The sequence below is a fragment of the Galeopterus variegatus genome, unplaced genomic scaffold (assembly GCF_000696425.1).
Source record: "Galeopterus variegatus unplaced genomic scaffold, G_variegatus-3.0.2 Scaffold2922, whole genome shotgun sequence".
Lineage (NCBI taxonomy): Eukaryota > Metazoa > Chordata > Mammalia > Dermoptera > Cynocephalidae > Galeopterus > Galeopterus variegatus.
In genome coordinates this window covers 391515-397432 of record NW_007729033.1, presented here as the reverse complement: position 1 = coordinate 397432, position 5918 = coordinate 391515, and positions in this window count along the sequence as shown.

Sequence of the window (5918 nt, the reverse complement as noted above, 5' to 3'; positions counted from 1 at the left end):
ACAGTCTCTTCCATAAATGGCATTGAGAAAACTGAATATCTACATGGAGAAGAATGAAATTAGATCCTTATCTCTCACCATATACAAAAGTCAACTCAAAATGAATTAAATACTTAAATGCAAGACCTGAAACTATGAAACTACTAGAAAAAATCATAGGAGAAAAGCTCCATGACATTGGACAGGGCAATAATTGCTTAGATTTGACACCAAAAGCAAAAATAGACAAATAGGATTACATCAAACTAAGAAGCTTCTGCACAGCAAAGAAAACAATCAACAGAGGGAAGAGGCAACCTGCAGAATGGAGGAAAATATTTGCAAACTATTCAGCTGATAAGGGATTAATATCCAGAACACACAAGGAACTCAAACAACTCAACAACAACAAAAATAAATAATCCAACTAAAACATAGGCAAATAACCTGAATAGACATTTCTCGAAAGGAGATAGACAAATGGCCAACAGATATATGAAAAAGTGCTCAACATTACTAATCATTAGGTAAATGCAAATCGAAACTACAATGAAATATCACCTCACTCCCATTGGAATGGCTACTATCAAAAAGACAAAAGATAACAAGTGTTTGTGAGCATGTGGATAAAAGGTAACCCTTGCACACTGTTGGTAGAAATGTGGATTAGCACAATCACAACAGAAAACAGTATGAAGTTTCCTCAAAAAATTATAAATAGAGCTAGTATATGGTCCAGCAAGCCCACTACTGGGTATATCCAAAAGAAATGAAATCAGTATGCCAAAGAGATATCTGCACTTCCGTGTTTCTTGTAGCATTATTCACAGTAGCCAACATATGGAAGCAACCTAAATGTCCATCAACAATAAACAGATAAAGAAAATGTGGCATATGAATATATATGTAATGAAATACCATACCTTCATAAAAAAGATGGAAATCCTGCCATTCGCGGCAACATGGGTGAATCTGGAAGGCATTATAAGTGAAATGAGCTAGGCACAGAAAGACGAATATTGCATGATCTCACTCTTACATGGAATCTAAAAAAGTTGCTCTCCTTGAAGTAGAGAGTAGCATGGTGGCTACCTGGGATGCTTGGGTGGGGTGGCGGGGGTGGGAAGATTTAGGGAGATGTTGGTCAAAGAATACATATTCACAGTTAGGTAGCCGGAATAAGTTCAAGAGATGTATTGAAAGGAATCGTGACTGTGGTTACTGATGATATATTGTATTCTTGAAAAGTGCTAAGATAGTGAATGTTAAGTGTTTCACCACAAAAATAACTATGTTACGAAAGGCATTTGTTACACAGCTGGATTTAATCTATATATACTTCAAAACATCCTGTTGTACACTATAAATACATATAATTTTATGTGTCAATTTAGAATAAATAAACAAATTTGAAAAATATCTCATTTTGACCACTTGCCAGCTGTGGGACTTTGAGCAGGGGTTAAACATCCCTAAACGAGGCTCAGTTTTCTTATCTGCAGTTGGAGATGATTTTAAGTGTTTAAGGATTGCTGGGGTGATGAAATGAGATAATGCATGTAAAAACTCAGCAGTAATCTGCATGGCACAAGTTCCCAATAAATATTAACTACAAGTATGATTAAATCTCTCTAAAAACTAGCCATTCTCCATTAACATCATCACAGTGGTGAGCATTTTTAATTCACCACATTGTAGGGTCTTGTTCCAGAAGCATACTGCTTTCAGGGCTAACCTTTTCTGGTTTGGGTGGCCTTAGATGTAGTCTTTGAGGGGCCAGTTCCATAGCTGCATGCTCATAAAGGTCGTCTTCTCTCTTGTTACTAGCCAAAGCCAATCTTTACACCTAGAATTAGTCACATCCCCTGTGGCCTAATCGAGGAAATTGCTTCAACAATTCTTCCCTCTCTTCTTTATCATAAATTTTCCCCTCTACTGGATTATTTTTTATCAATGTGCAAAGAAAGTATTATTTCCCACTTATTAAAAAAGACCCAACTCTTTTGACCCCCACTTAGCCCTTCAACTACTGTATCTTTCCTCTTTTTTCTTTACACCAGAACTCTTTAGATATCTATACTGAGTATGTCCACATTTCCTCCTTCTATTTCTTCCTTAATCCACTCCAGTCAGGTTTTGCCAGCACTAAGCCAGTGTACCTAAAAAAAAATGCTTAAGATCATCAGTGACTCCACGTTCTTTTTTTTTTTTGGCAGCTGGCCAGTAAGGGGATCAGAACCCTTGACCTCGGTGTTATCAACAGTGTACGCTAACCGAATGAGCTATCTGGACAGCTCCACTTTCTTAAATACAACAACGTGGCAATGTATTCTTCCTCTTACACAATAATCACAGCATTTGATATAATAGATCACTTTCTCCTCTCTCCATCCATTCTATTCATTTAGATTTCATACTGGTTTCCCTTCTGTTTTGCATTCCATCTCAGTCTCTTTTGCTGTCTTCTTCTTGTTTCCTTAACCTCTACATGGTAGAGAGCTTCAGGGCTCAGTGTTCAGACTTTTCTTTTCTTGTCTCAACTTTTTCATCTTAGCTGATTTCATCTAATCTCTTTTATTTTCTTTTTTCACCTCTCAATCTCATCTAGTCCTATGTCTTGAATAATAACTATCTGCTCATGGCTCTAATGTTTATATCCTAAAACTTTCCTACAAACTCCAGGCCAATATATTCAATAGCTCACTTTTATATCCCTTTGCATGCTGAATAAGTGTCTCATTCCTGACAAGTATGAAACATAATCCCTAATTCTGCCCCCAAAACTTAGTCCTCTTTTAGTATTTTTCATCTCAGTTAATAGCAACCAACCAGTATCTTCTGCTCCAGGCACAGCAACCTAATTTGTTTCCCAATTTATCATGGTGTTTCATTCCTTTGTGCCCTCCACAGTGCTGTTCTCTCAGTCTAGACCATTCTTATACTTTAATAGTCTTTCAAGAGTCATCTCAGCCAACAAAAATCTCATTCTAGCCGAAATACTTCCCTGCTGTGCCTGCCTGCCTTAGCATGTACACCTCGATCACAGCAGAAACAACAGTCTACTGTAGTTTTCCTGTCTCCCCATCAGAATGCTAAGCTCCTGGGCCGGCCCGGTGGCACACTGGAGAGTGCGCCGCTTGGGAGCGCGGTGGCGCTCCCGCCAAGGGTTCGGATCCCATGTGGAGACCGGTTCCTGCTCACTGGCTGAGCGCGGTGCGGGCGCAACACCGAAGGTTGCGATCCCGTTACCGGTCAGTAAAAAAGACAAAAAGGAAAATCACTGGCTGAGCCCTGGGCCGGCCCGGTGGCACACTGGAGAGTGCGCCGCTTGGGAGCGCGGTGGCGCTCCCGCCAAGGGTTCGGATCCCATGTGGAGACCGGTTCCTGCTCACTGGCTGAGCGCGGTGCGGGCGCAACACCGAAGGTTGCGATCCCGTTACCGGTCAGTAAAAAAGACAAAAAGGAAAAAAAAAGAATGCTAAGCTCCCTGTCCTGGTCATCTTGGTTTGGTATTTCTAATGTATAGCACAGGACCTGGCTTGTGGAATGCAATAAATGTGAATGAATGAATGGAAGAAAGGACTGCTGTATATTAAGTTTGTTCATACATGAAACCATAAAATAAAAGGTAATGTAGAGACATATATCCTTTCACTAGAAAGATGGATGAGGTATTCTTTGGCAGCAACATTTCACACTCATCTTTGAAGGAAAGATGACTTTGAACATTTGCCTTGAGAGTGGTTTATTTTATTCCCCCAAAGTCATCCAAAGACAAGATAACATTTTCTCTTCCTCTTCCTGACATAGTCATTTTCTCCTTCAGACTAAATAAAAGTGTCTTAAATGAGTATACTCCAATTTCATTGAAAAAAATATTTATCAAATTTCTGTGTGCTGTATATTGAACTAGATTCATCAGCTTCCATTTTTACTACCATCACCTCTCTCTCTCTCCCTCTCTCTCAAGATTGAGATCAGTTTGCTGTAGGTCTAACAAAAACTGTGCTGTAACAATACAAAGAATACAAAATTCTTTATTATCATAAGATTGAAACTATATAAAAAAGCATGTGTGGGTAGAGAAATAGTATTATGTAATATGAGACACGGTTCACAAACGTTTACTGAGCACATACTGTAACCCATGCATTGTTTTAAATGAAAGATTACAAAGAAGGACAAAGATTACAAAGAACAAACAGTTCCTCTCCTGGAGGAATCTAAGGTCTAGTGGCATTTACGCAAATTGCTGTAATCTCATAACTGTTATTGGGATGGAGAGAAAAAAAGGAGTTTTTTGGTGTGTAAGAAGTGGTAGGTGTCCTCCTCACATAGTTATCAAGAGATTAGTGTCGATGTCTGGGAAGCACAGTAACTGCAAAGGCTCTGTTCAAAGAGCCAGTGTGTGAGGGCAAGTTGCCCACGCACGTGGCTTGCAGCGCTGAGATGCCTCCCTTCTCCAGGTGCTGCACTGATGTCTGTTCACAGCTATCCTTCCCCATTTCTGCATGAAGTACCTTCTCTCAGAACCAGTCCCAGGAAGGGCTGGGCCATCAGTTACTTCACAGGCAAAGAGATGTGAAGTATCCAGTGACTCTCCTAGGACCCAAAACACCAAAGGCTTATTCTGTCCTCTTCAGAAAAGGCCAAGACCTGAGAAGCACAAAAGCATTTTGCCCTTTCTGAGAAGGGGAGGCAATGCGCTACCTTCCATTTTTTTGGGTGTATTAAACGTCACCTAGGACAGGCAAGGAAACTCTCTACTTTCAGACACAGGCTTGCAAAAAGTGGTGAAAGACAAATGCATGTTAGGTTGGAGGTAACTGCTTAAGAATCTATAAAAAAGAGATGTGTGTGCGTGCACATGTGCATGCATGTGTGTGAGTCTTTGAAATTTTTGGTTGGATCAAGAGGTTTCAATGATGCCATTAGGGCTCTTTTTCTCCTCTCTCTTCATGTCTTGGTCCTGCTTTCCTCAGTGTGAACATCAGTCTCCCAGCCCATTTCATAAAAGAAACCCCCGGACCCCCTTCCATACCCCTGCCCTGAGGCTTTAGGTCTACAAGGTCCTTAGCACCCTAAATCTCAGCAGGAGAAAGATTCATTCTTTCTAAGAGTCTCTGGAAAGGACTCCAGTGAGCTCTGCTTAGTCATTATGCCTGTTCCTAGACCACAGCTGTGTTGGGGAAAATGGGGTGCTTAGGTAGACCAACTTGGGTCACACAGCCACTGCTACCATGCAGAGAATGTGAATGAAATCCTTACCAGGTGAGAGAGGTAACGATTTCTAAAAGGAAAAAAGGAAAAGACTTTTAGCAGACAAATACAAAAACAAACAAACAAAAAACCCCAAGAGAACAGGTGTACACTACACAAGATGGGAATACTAAAGTTGACTTGCAAGTTTCTGATGCTGAGTAAATGATTTTGTTGATAGAAAGTGCAGAGGTAGAAGCAGTCTGAGCTCATACAGAGAGTTGAGCTTTTTAAATGTTAAGGTGCCTGTAGGATATTTGAATCAGGTGTTCATAATCTGAGAAAAAATGAGTCAGGAGCACAGGACAAAAATGTATATTTAAACTATAAATTTTAAAATATAAAATTTGTGTTAGGTTGCATCAGGGTGTGCAGTAGGAAACCCACTACAACAATTCTTAAGCCAGAACTTTCTTTAGCAAAAGATCAATAATCTAGTTTGCTTATTTTAGAACTCTCCAGACATTATCAAGCACCCCAGAAACCGCGCCTCCTCCAGAAGTCTCTGGACTCCCCCCGCTTGGCTTAGGTCTGAGGACCCCATAATCAGAGCCCCCTTGGCCTACTGGACCCGGGCTAGGCGGTCGCGGACTACAATTCCCGGCGTCCCCCGCGAGGGGGCGTGGCGTGGCGGGGCGCGGAGCAGCCGCCCGCGCGAGCGGTCGGGCGGGGATCGGGCG